This window comes from Enhydra lutris, unplaced genomic scaffold (assembly GCF_002288905.1).
Source record: "Enhydra lutris kenyoni isolate GAN:26980312 unplaced genomic scaffold, ASM228890v2 scaffoldscaffold36, whole genome shotgun sequence".
Taxonomy (NCBI): Eukaryota; Metazoa; Chordata; class Mammalia; order Carnivora; family Mustelidae; genus Enhydra; species Enhydra lutris.
The window spans coordinates 14,844,062-14,857,463 of NW_019154120.1; the positions used below are offsets into that span (position 1 = coordinate 14,844,062).

Genomic DNA, 13,402 nt, shown 5'->3' on the forward strand with positions numbered 1-13,402 from the left:
GATCACATTAACATTCATGAGATGGGCCTGTGTCCCACTTGTTTTTTTAATAAAAGACCTAGAATCTAGGGATATTATTCAGTCGAAGTGGCCCATCACCCTGGGACAATATTACTGTTGGAATTCCATTAAAAGCACTAGCAATTGGAAGGGAAGTAGCAATAATAAAAAATTGTTGCTTTTAGGCAACAACTAGAAAATGCTTATTGTGAATATCCTCTCTTGCCTGCTTAATCAAGAAGAGAAGCAGGCGTGCTCCGGACAGCAGGAGATTCTGCAGAGGTCAGCAGGGAATAGCATGATGACGAGGCCAAAATCTTACTCTTAAAGGAGGGAGGTACCATGTTATTCTTCTATTCTCTCTTCCAGAGCTTCCGTTCCCAGCTGGAAAGACCCAACTCTTGGTTACATACTGGGACTCCCTCTCCTCTTCCGTTTTAAGACACCAAATGAGCACTAGGCCAAGCAATGTACAAAGATGTCTTCTACATTTGTTTTATTCTCACTAGAAACCTAAGAAGAAGCTACTCTACTCATTTTATCAATAGATGTCAATAAGTTTCTCACTCAAGGTTATACTCTCAGTAAATGGTGGAAGCCAGAGTCCAAATCCAATCCTTGAGTCACAGAATGACAGAGCAACCCTCTTGAGCAATGTTGTAGTAGCAGGAATTAAGCAAGAGCAGGGGTTCTAGAATCCTCTAGCAAGGGCGTCTGAGGGTGAAGAAGGGTTCACATGAGGGATGGCCACATGACCACAGATTGGCTGGGCACTCCTGTACGGAGAGCACTGATCAAGGTCATGAAATAAACTTATACTTGTACTCCTTTTCCTGAAGGCTTATCATTATCTCATTGGTTTTTTTACCCTGATGGAAATTTTCACTGAGTCTTGCTCCCTGGAGTAGAGTTTAAACATGGGAAGAATAAGCTGTGTGCAAAGGTTTACTTTTTAGTCAGAATACGTACCAGGGAAAATATGATTCATTAGACCTGCTTTTCCAGATTACTTCCTTGGCTGTGCTGACAAGTGCACCCTGTATCACAAACACTTCTTAGCTCAGGCTGCTATAACAAAATGCTAGAGACTGGGTGGCTTACACAATGGGAATTAATTTTCTTGGAGTTCTGGGTGCTGGAAAATCCAAGATCAAAGTTCTGGTGGGTTTGGCTTCTGGCAAGAGCTCTCTTCCTGGCTTGTAGAAGGCCACCTTCTTGCTATGTCATCACATGGCAGAGAGAGGGAGCAAATTCTCTCCCATCTCTTCTTATAATCCTATCACGGGGGCTCTACTCTCATGACCTCAACTAATGTTAATGACCTCCCAAAGGTCCCTTCGCCAAATACTATTACACTGGGGATTGGGGCCTCAACTTTTAAATTTGGGGGTACATAAATTCAGTTCTTAACAGTCCTCAACAATGTCTTTCTCAGGCCTAATGCTTAGGGCACAATAAAATCTTTATCCGGTGTGAGAAGCCCCGGTGAATACAGCATGGCCAGCCCAGTTCTGCAAGACTAGGGCACATCCGGCTGCAGGGAGAAGGGATCTGACATAGACATTCTCAAGGGTTGCCTGCTTCTTCCGGATCCTCACACCCAGCTGTCTTCGTCTGTCCCAGCTGCTCTAACAAAAACAGCATAGACCAGGCGGCTCAAACAACAAACATTCATTTCTCACAGTTCTGGAGGCTAGAAAGTCCAGGATCAAGGTGACAGCAGATTCAGTGTCTGGTAAGGACCCATTTTTTGGCTCACGAGGGTGGTTATCTCACTGTGTCCTCACAATGTGGAAAGAGCAAGAGAATTTACTGGAGTCTCTTCGCTTTTATGAGGGCACTAATCCCAGCCGTGAGGCTTTCACCCTGGTGACCTAATCAACTCCCAAACCACCCCCCACCCCAGTCACATTGGGGGAAAAGATATCAACGTGGGACTTTAGAGGGATACAAACATTCAGTTCATAACAGCCTCTTCCTATCTTAGGTTCTCCTCTGTGCATCTGATTTCTCCTGGTTCTCTGCTAAGTCCCAAGGAGGGTCCTATAAATGTCCTTCTTGAGAGGAAGTGACAGTCTTTCTTTGGGTCCTGCTCGCATTCTGAGCTGGACTCCGCCCATCCCTGGCAGGCAGTACAAGTGCTAAATGCTAACCATCCTGATTCCAGTGCACAGAATCCCGTTCATCCTGCTGTGCCCCTCTCCCCACTCTTTAGTCCACAGCAACATTCTTCCCCTGGGCTGCTTTTCCCTTGTTACCAGTCCTTCTCCTTGGGTCCCTGGGTTCATTATATTATTCTTTGTCTCTCTTACAGTCTCCTGACTAATGTCTCAACCATCATTAACGTGCTTACACCACATATAATTCACATGAAGAAAACCTACGTGGAGTAGACACTCAGGAAAGGCATGGAAAATGCAAGGCTTTTCATCCATCCTATGAACAGATTTTTATTTAGAAGAGGCATTTTTGGGGGCGCCTGGGTGGCTCATTTGGTTAAGCGACTGCCTTTGGCTCAGGTCATGATCCTGGAGTCACGGGATCGAGTCCCGTATTAGGTTCCCTGCTCAGCAGGGAGTCTGTTTCTCGCTCTGACCCTCCCCCTTCTCATGCTCTCTTTCTCAAATAAAGAAAATCTTAAAAAAAAAAAAAAAAGCATTTTTTTTTTTCTTAACCAAAGAACACTTAGTTACTGCATAATGAATAATTTAAAAGCCTCTTCTCGTGATCAGAGTCAGGAGTTTTCTATATTCAAGTTAATCCAGCTTCTCTGGCAAAAGAAAATCCTTATAAAGGATAATACCAATATAGCATTTCTAGTTAATATGGAATCTCAATTTCTTTTATTGAATGGTTCAGAAATGATTATCCTTTAACTGGGTAAATGAAAAATGTAAAGGGAACTACAGTAATGACCTTGGAGTTTTTTTGAGGCAAAGAGGCTTCACTGTGGCCACCCATGTCTGTGGCCACCCATGTCTGTGGCCATTTTGGGGTAATGTGATACAGTCCCTCAGTAATAAGGGAAGAGGACGCAAATAAGGACAAAAGGAAACTTAGCCTGGAACATGGTGCTTTTGCTTAATTAAAATTACCGCTTTCTTACTTCTTTGAGAGTTCAAAGACCTAGGGTGATTTCCCCAAATGGTTTCAGCTAACCTGATGCAGAAGGAAAGATGAGAATTAATGGCACCCTCACTGGAAAGTTTAAAGTCCAATTAGCTCTCAGGCTGGCTGAGTTTTGTTAATTCATTGATGGGATTCTGGGAAGGCGGGCAGGCCAAGCAGGCAGTAAGAGCTAAGTTAGAATGAAGAGCACAGGGAAAAGCAACCAACCAAGGTGATTTGTTCCACATTCTGACCCACCTGGCACATAAGCCATTACCGATTTGTTACCTGGTTAACCGGCTACACAAGAAACTTGGAATATTGGCCCACTTACACTTCAGATTAATTTTCTGTAACTTAGGATGCTGTAAGTAAATGGATTAAAGAACCATTTGATCTTCAAAAAGAGGTTTATGGTTGCTTTGATGATTAAGTACCCAGGGGACACAATAGATTATCATGGATAATGGATTTGGAGAAGTGGGATATTAAAAATGAACTCTCCTCCCTAGCCCTATAGAGATGGTGCTAAGAGGTTATATAGGGACTAGGTTAACTCTGTCATACACTTGAATGAACAGTAGAGATAAGCAGAATGAACTCAGTCAACCCAAGTGAACCCACTTCTCTCACTCCCAAGAGAAAAATTGAGTCTTACTGGTGAAACTTCAAAGCGTAACCTCCTCTCCCCACCCTCATTCTTGGGAAAATACCTTTGGAAAGTACAAGTTCAGAGCAGAAAAACCACTCTAAGAAAAATGGCCTTTGTTTGTTTACCAGAGGTTTACTTCTGCACAGCGAGTCTCTGTGACAAAGTATCAACCCATGGAGAAGAGCTTCCCTATAGAAATGTCCCCGGGGCTGGTTCTTCCATCTCCACTCTCCTCTGAGACCACACTTCCTCTGCTTTCTCCAGCTGGGAGAAATAGTTGGTGATGATGAAATGTCACAGAATAGGGACAGTTTGGAGTGGGGGAGAATATAACATGTATAGTAAATACGTAGCGCGCAGATGATTAACATGTATTATATGCTCTTTGGGTGATCTGTAAAAGCCTAATTAAAAAGCCAGAAATATTGCTGATGCCAGTATGCATCACCAGGTAATTTAAGGCAGAAGTGAAAACTCAGGAGCTTACCAGGGCCAGGAAATTAGGCCAGGCACAAGTGCCTACGTATTCACCAGGTGTGGAGGGGGGGTTGGGTGGTGGTTACCTAAAGAGTGTGCTTCTTGTAAGGGGTGGGAGCTACAGGGCTCTAGCTAATGTTGCTGAGTAGGAATGTGAAGCCCAGTGTTTCCAGTGTTCCCAGATTTCCCCATTTTTCCAAAGAAAGTAGAAATGTGGATTTTTTTAAAATAAAAAGGGATTCCCCACTAAAATTTTCCACAGGCTGAATTTTCCCCAAGGGAGTCTAATTTATGATTTTTGCTCAAAGGTTAAGTAAGCAAATCACAATTAATGATGATAAAGTTGTAACAATAATTTATCATTAAAAAGGATATATGAAAGATTAAGCATTTAACAAACTATGTAAAGGATTTGTATGCAGAAAACTACAAAACATCCATGAGAGACATACCATGCTCATAGATTGGAAGACTCAGTATAATGAAGATGTTGGTGCTTCCCAAATTGACTTGGTTTTAACACTTTTTTTTTTTTTATTTGACAGAGAGAGATCAAAAGTAGGCAGACAGGCAGGCAGAGAGAGAGAGAGAGGAGGAAGCAGGCTCCCCGCTGAGCAGAGAGCCGGATGCAAGGGCTCGGCCCCAGGACCCTGAGATCATGACCTGAGCTGAAGGCAGAGGCTTAACCCACTGAGCCACCCAGGTGCCCCTTAACACTATTCTTATCAAGATTCCAATAAGATTTTTTTTGTAGAAATATTCCAAAATTTATATGGAAAGGCAAAGGAACCAGGATATCTATAATAATTTTGAAAAAGAAGAGTAAGTTTGAAGGAGTTAATTTACCTGATTTCAAGATTTATTATAAAAATTATATAAATAACAAATATATAATTTATTATGTATGAATAAATGAATTTTATTATACAGATTATATTAATTAGCTATATTAATGAAGACCGGGTATTGCTAAGGAGATGAATACACAGGTCAATGGAACAAATAGAGAACCCACAAATAGACACACCCACACAACCAGTTTTTTTTTTTTTTTTTTTAAGATTTATTTTAGAGAGAGCATGTGATCAGAGTAGAGAGGCAGGGTGGGAGGGGTGTGGGGGTGGTGGTGCACAGGGAGAAAGAAGCAGACTCTGTGCTGAGTGCAGAGCCGGATGTGGGGCTCAATGTAGGGGTTTGATCTCATGACCCTGAGATCATGACTGAGCTGAAATCAAGAGTTGGATGCTTAACCAACTGTGCCACCCAGGTGTCCCACAACCCACTGATTTTTGACAAAGGTGCAAAGTCACATAATGGGAAGAAAGATAGCTTCTTCACAAATGGTGCTGGAAAATTTGATCTCAATGACAAAAACAAAACAAAACAAAAAACAACCCTAAACCTCAAACCTTATACAAAAAGCAACTCAAAATAAATTATAGATTTAAATATAAAGCATACATTATAAAACTTTCAAAAGAAAACAAAAAATTTTGAGTGCCTAGAGCTTTGTGGAAAATTCATAGACAACACTAAACATATGTTCCATTTTTTTAAAAAAGTGTAAATTTGGGACACCTGGGTGGTTCAATGGGTTGAATACCCAGCTCTTGCTTTTGGCTGAGGCCATGATCTTAGGCTCCTAGCATGGAGCCCCGTGGGCTCTCTCTGCCCCCCAACCCTTGCACATGCATTTGTGTGTTCTCTCTCTCACAAATAAATCTTTTTTAAAAAATGGATAAATTTGACTATATCAAAATTAAGAACTTTTGTTCTGAGAGAGACCCTCTTAAAAGGTGAAAAGACAAACTACAGACTGGGAGAAAATATTTGCAAGCCACATATCTGACAAAGGATTTCTGTCTAATATACATAAAGTGCTTAAAAATTTCAATAGTAAAACAAATAATCCAACTAGAAAATAGGCAAGAGACATGAAGAGGCATTTTACCTAAGAAGATACACAGATGGCAGATAAGCACATGAAAAGAGGTTTCATCTCATCGGCCATTAGGGAAATAAAAATTAAGAAAATGATATGTCACTAGGTATCTATTAAAGTTAAAAAATAATGACAATGCCAAATGCTGGGAAGTTTGCAGAGAAATTGACCCTCTTATACATTGTTGGTGGGAATGTTAAATAGGACAGCCACTCTGGAAGATAGTTTGGCAGTTAAAAAAAAATCTGAACTTGCACTTTGCGTACTTGAACATTTATCCCAGAGAAATGAGAGCTCATGTCCACACAAATATCTGTACACAGTTGTTCAGCAGTTTTATTTATAATAGCCCAAACTGGAGACCTATAATAGGTGAAGGGTTTGACTGTGCTACCATACCATGGAATACTAAGAAGTAAAAAGGAAGAAACTGGGGCTCAGTCAGTAGAGCATACAGCTCTTGATCCCAGGGTTGTGAGTTTGAGCCCTACATTGGGTATAGCGATAAATTAAAATCCTTAGGGGTGCCTGGGTGCCTCAGTTGGTCAAGCAACTGCCTTCCTCACAGGTCATGATCCAGGAGTCCTGGGATCGAGTCCCGCATCAGGCTCCCTGCTCAGCAGGGAGTCTGCTTCTCCCTCTGACCTCTCCCCTCTCATGCTTTCTCGCTCATTCTCTCTCCAGTAAATAAATAAAATCTTAAAAAATAAAGTAAAATAAAATCTTTTAAAAATAATAAAAGTAAAAAGGAACAAGCTATTGTTAGAGTCACTGTGGTAGGCAGAATAATGTCCCTTCCAAAGATATTTATTCCTTAAATCCCCAAACTGTGAATACATCATATTACATGGCAAAAGGGACTTTACAGATGTGATTAAATTAAGGATCTGGAGATGGGGAGGTTATTCTGGATTGTCCTGTTGGTCCAATTAATCACAAGGGCCCTTGAAAGAGAGGTTGGAGTGTCAGAGTAGGAGAAGTAATGACAGAAACAGAGTTTGGAGTGATGTGGGTCCAAGAGCCAAGAAATGCTGGTGGCTCTAGCTGCTGGAAAAAGTCAAGGAAACAGATTCTCCCTTAAAGCCTCTGGAAGGCATGGAGTGAAGTCTTACTGATGCCTTGATTCTACCCCAGGGAAACAGATTTTCGATTTCTGAACTTCAGAACTGTAAGAGATGGGATAAACTTCCATTCTGTAATAAATTTGTGGGGCTGTAAGTCACAAGTTTGTGGTGATTTGTTACAGTGCAGTAGGAAACAGATTCTCAGCAGCTGGACTGGATCTCGAGGGTATTATGCTGAGTGAAAAAAGTCAGTCCCTAAAGGTCACATACGATATAATTCCATTTACATAGCATTCTTAAAATGGCAAAATTATAAAGATGAGTAAATTAGAGGTCATTAGGGGTAAGGGATGGTGGGGAGAAGTGGGTAGATATACCTACAAAGGGGAGGATGAGGGCGATCTTCATGCTGATGGCATTGTTCTGTGTCTTTATCATGGTGGTGGTTACACACAGCTACAGTAGTTACAATGTTACAAAACTCTGCATGAGAAGTGTGCCAATATCAGTCTCCTGGCTTTGTTATTGTGCTGTAGTTACTGAAAAGGTAACCAAGGGGGAAACTGGATGAAGGGTACATGGAACCTCTCTGTACTGGCTTTAGAACCATTTGTGAATCTATAATTATTTAAAAAAAGAATTTCTAAAGCAAAAATAACAAAACCAGAGCTGATTCAAAACTTACAATGAAGTGTCATTTCGGAAAATATCCTCTACTCTATGCATCCGCGTAGATATGTGTCCTAAAGCTTTTGCTGTTTGAAATCGATTGGCATTACTATGCAGACCTGAGAAACTCTACCATGGTCATTTAATTCATTTAATTCAGGAATACCTAACCTCAGTAACTCCTTCTTTTAGCAATTTACTAGTGTTAACTCATAACTACTCATCAACACTCGAAAGAACATTGTTGCATTTTTGGTTCAGCTTTGGCCCATCAAGGGGATCACTCAGAATCAGTAGGTTGAGGGATTTAAGCAAGTCAAATAATGTCCGCAGAGTACCATCCCCCGGATTGGATGTTGAAGAACCTTGTATTCGTCAGCTCAGGCAGCCATAAAACACCATAGACCGAGTGGCTTAATAGGATTTATTTTTGTACTGTTTTCTGGAGGCTGGAAGTCCTGGATTACGATGCCAGCCCACACGGTTGGGTTCTGGAGAGGACTCTTCTCCTGGCTTGCAGTGGCTGCCTTATCACGTGCATTCACAGGGCAGAGAAAGAGCCATCAGGAGAAAGATAGACTGAGAGGGAGCATGGGAGGGTGCATACAAGCTTTCCAGTGTCTCTTCCTGTAAGGACACTAAGCCCATCATGGGGGCTCCAGCCTCGTGACCTCACCGAAACCCAATTACCTCCCAAAGGCGCCATCGCCAAATAGAATCACATTGGCGGTTAGGCTTCAACCTATGAATCTGGAGAACAACAATTCAGTCCACAGTAAACCCCGATGTGGATATTCCAGTTGGAAGGGACTGGAAGGGAATGAAGATTGAAATTCCCAAGAGGTTAAATGGTTTGGTGCTCATCACCCAAGGCAGTTTCTTGGGAGCTTTTTGGAAAAATAATCTATAAAGGGAAAAATACCTTGTTGGTGTAAAACATTTTCAGCACCACTATATATCTTCATGAGGACTTTAAATTCAGAAAGACTCATATCAAATGTGCATAGATTGGGGCACCTGGGTGGCTCGGTGGGTTAAGCCTCTGCCTTTGGCTCAGGTCATGATCTCAGGGTCCTGGGATCGAGCCCCACATTGGGCACTCTGCTCAGCAGGGAGCCTGCTGCTCTGCCTACTTGTGATCTCTCTCTCTGTCAAATAAATAAATAAAATCTTTTTTTAAAAAAGTGCATAGATTTTTTTTTTAATCTTTTCTAATGAAAAGTCTTTGAGTTTTGACCTGGACTTAGATGCTAGTTCTGTGCATCTTTGGTTGTGTGTTGCTTAACTGAGCTAATTTGTAGGAAGGAATAAGGCCACACATTTGATTAAGTGTTAAATGAGATCATATACAAAACACATAGGGGCCCTGTTGCACACACACTAACTGTAACAAATGTTACTTCTCTCCCTCTCCACGCTATTCTCTTAAAAGCAAAGTCCCTTTATTGAAAAATACGATGCATTTCACAAGTTAAAAAAATGGAAAGACTCAAAGGGTTGGAAGAACTGTAATAGGAAGAAAACTCTGAGCAATAAATACTGAGAATCTGCAAGGTCAACATCTCGAGGCAAGAAAGATTCCTGAAAATTGGAGGTGACATAGCAGATACAACACTTCCAACCTGAAGTGACCCCTGAGCTGACAAGGTCAAAGATTTTTAAAATGACCTCTCCGTGGATGATAAACCAGGATCCTACCCCCAGTAAATTAATCCACCCAAGTTAAATAAGCCACTGGGGCTTGAAATAGAAACACTATTTCAAGTCTCAACACTTTCATCCCCCCTCAATTTGAAGCAGAAAAGAAAAGTCATTTCTTTCTATCTCCCTTAAATGCCACTTTTATTTCTTTCCTTTGTTTCTCCCAGTGGAACATCATTGCTATTTTCAACACATTCTAGTGTAAGCTTCCCCAGGCTGAATGCAGAACAAAGGAGAGGAGAGAAAACAATGGGAACTGGAGGTAGACGTTCCCTAGGCTGGTATTACATTTTTACAAGTTAATCCAGAGCCATGATTAATAAAAAGGTAGAATCAATTTAGTGCAGACCATGTTCATAGTTTCTTGTTGTTGTTGTTCTTTTTTTTCCCAGCCTTATTGCCTTTGTTAAGCTCGGTGGTCCTGGGCACAGATGTAAACAAGACAGTCTTCAGAGGGTTACAGGCAAAAACTCCACTCTGAAATGGAAACAGGAAAACCTGCTATTCAATCCAAATGACAAATGTGTAAAACTACCACATGATATTTTAATCTCTTCTCTACCTTGGAGTGAGTGTTTGAAAAGTCATGGCAAAGACCAGGGAAGCTTTTGTAGAACATTCTATGCTCGTCTGAGTAGTAATTTATCCCTTATGCCCTACAGTGGTAAGCGTGATACTTTGCACACAGCGGATGCTCAATAAATGTGTGTACCAGTTACCAAAAAATGTAATTTCCAACTGGTTTTATTTACATACAGATTTCTAAACATTTAAAACATTGCCTCGAGATATCTCCGACATAAGGGAGAACCTTCATGTCCTCGGCCATGTGGTTCCACAAAGATGGACTTCTGCTTCTCTCCTTGGCAGTGAGCGAGTTCCCTGATTTTAGGCAAGACAGAGTATGCTTGGTCCAGCCCTTCTGGAGGTTTTTCTCTTTCGGATCTCCCTCACTTCTCAAAAGGTCCATCAATTTCTTGATCTGTGCATGGTATTAACGTGGAAGGGCAGACTATGCCAGGCTGCCAGGAGTCCCAGAACCAGTTGTCAGTTCCGTCCAGAAATCTCCAAATATAATGTGAAGTTGTCTGTTTCTCCCGCAGCTCTATCAGTCCTGCTTCATATATTCTGAAACTCTTTTATTAAGCACATACATTTCTAGTATTGCTATGTCCTATCGATAAATTTAGCCCTTGATTGTTTTGAAAAGAACTTCCTTATGCCGGGTAATATCATTGCTCCGAAGTCTCCTTTGATAAAATATGTATTTTTTTTCCATCCTTTTACCTTATAGTTGAGATCCATTTCTTATAGACAGCATGTGTTCGAGCCTTCTTTTTTTAATCCAACCTGAAAGTTTCTGCCTTTTCATGGGATAGTTCCACGTTTTATATTTAATGTGATTATTGGTATGGTTAGGTTGAACTCTGTCTTCTTACTGTGTATTTTCTGTTTTTGCCTTCTGGGTTTTTTTTAATCCCCCCCCCTTTTTTGTCTTCTTTTAGATGAACTTTTTTTTCCCCACAATTCTATTTTATTTTTTTAACTGTAACTCTTTGCTGTTATTTTTTTTTAAAGATTTTATTTATTTGTTAAAGAGAGAGAGAGCACAAGTAGGGGAGAGAAGAGAGGGAGAGGGAGAAGTGGACTCCCCACTGAGCATGGAGCCCAGTGCAGGGCTGCATCCTAGGACCCGGAGGTCATGACTTGAGCTGAAGGCAGAAGGCAGATGCTTAATTGACTGAGCCACCAGGAACCCCTCTTTTGTTATTTCAGTGGTTGCTTTAGGGTCTCTCATGTACATCTTTAAGTTACCACCGTCTACCTCCAAGTGCTATTAAACCACTTGTTCTAAGAAACTTATGTCGCAGAGCAATGTCCTGTCCCCTTCAATGTCCTGCTAGCCAAACAAAGAGTCAAATTGACATGAGACAGATAAATGGGAGAAAATCAAGTTTAGTAGCATACATACAGGTAATTCACACCACACATGGAAATTCCAAAGACAGTCTGGCACAATGAGATGTATCTGTTATTCTGAACTAAGGAGAAAGGGGTGGGGGTCTGGGACTTCCAAGGGAAGGACTGCAATTCACAAGGAGACGAAAAAAAGTAAATGTTTGGTAAGCACATGTTTGCTGGGCCTCTCAGAAACATTGGGACACAGAGGATTTGATCAGACAGTACTTGATGGGTTCTTCCCTGTCTACCAAACCTAGTTCGCAGAGTACTGCGGTTCTCTGTGGTGATGGCTTGCTCTTTCTTTCTTTCTTCTTTCTTTCTTTCTTTCTTTCTTTCTTTCTTTCTTTCTTTCTTTCTTTCTTTCTTTCTTTTTAAAAGATTTTATTTATTTATTTGACAGACAGAGATCACAAGTAGCAGAGAGGCAGGCAGAGACAGGAAGGGAAGCAGGCTCCCCGCTGAGCAGAGAGCCCAATGCCAGGCTCGATCCCAGGACCCCGGGATCGCAACCCGAGCGGAAGGCAGAGGCCCTAACCCACTGAGCCACCCAGGCACCCCTGGTGATCACTTTCTTCCTGGATCGGGTCCTCTAAATTCTTTTTAGGTAGTTGTGGGGGAGGTAAGGAGCTTCTCTTGAATCGACTAGGTTTTTGATTGCTTTTTAGCTCAGCATAATCTTTATGCCAAAGCGGCATATTTGGGGGGGACCTGACCTTGGCCCATTTACAATACCACACCTCTGTTTCTTGCCTCTTAATCATCAGACTTTCGTTGTCCTACTCTTTGTTTTCTCTTATGTTGTAAACCCCACACCATACAGTCATTAGGTTTCTTTAAACATATTTTCAAGTTAAGATTTAAATGATAAGGAAGATACTCTGTGCAGGGCTGGATCCTAGGACCCTGAGGTCAGTATCCCGTAGAGCTACTCTGTGGGGTTAGCTTTTGTTTTTATTTTCTGAGTGTCCCATGTGCATATTGCCACATTTCTTCCAAACTCTGTGACAGCTATCACACACCTGTGGAAAATTTTTCCCAATGTCTAAGTGCCATTCCGAATACTGCATACATCCGCGTCTACTCACTCTGCCCATCTCCCTTAAACCTCCGTGTTGAACCTCACCATTGTCCTGTTCCGATCCATACTGAATACTTGTTAGGCTGTGTGTGTTTTCCTGGCGCTGCTTTCTGCAGCATTCTTTCCGGTTTCCTGGGTCCTGTCTTCCTCTTTTTTGATTTATTCCTTATCCTGCTGGAGTGCGTCTTCCACGTCAGGGTGTATGGATAGTAAATGTCTCTATTTTACCCTTAGGTGTGATTGGTAACTAACCAGCAGGCCAAGTTTCACAGGTGTCTAATCTGAGCAGTCACACAGGGCTCTCCACTTGGAGGAGCCCACATGTGGTTTAATGCTATCACCTTAAAACTCTTAATTTTTAGACGAGAGGCCCACATTTTTATTTTTCACTGGGGCCCCACAAATTACATTGTTGGTTGTGTTAGCTAGAAATGGAAATCTAAGCTAAAATAATTTTCCCTGGTGATTTTGCTGTCAGCATTCCACTCTCTTCGTGTCTAGTGGTACTGTTGACAGGTCTAGTGCCATTTTCATTCCCTCTCTGTTGTACGTTTCTCAATCTTTTTCTCTCTGGAAGCTCCTACTAGCATCTCTTTATCTCCAGTGAGCTGAAATTTTATGATTAGATTGGATTTTTAAATTTTTTAGATTGATTTGCTTTAAAAATGTTTATCTTTACTTATTGCCTTGTTCAGCTAATATGTTCTTTCCATTTTGAGTCTTCTGTACTTGAAAATACAGATAATTTC

The 13,402-nt window shown here is 41.4% G+C and overlaps 1 pseudogene; it reads right to left on the reverse strand.

Moving 5' to 3' along the window:
- The window catches only part of LOC111154282, a 94,176-nt pseudogene that overhangs the window by 30,534 nt on the left and 50,240 nt on the right, over window positions 1-13,402 (reverse strand).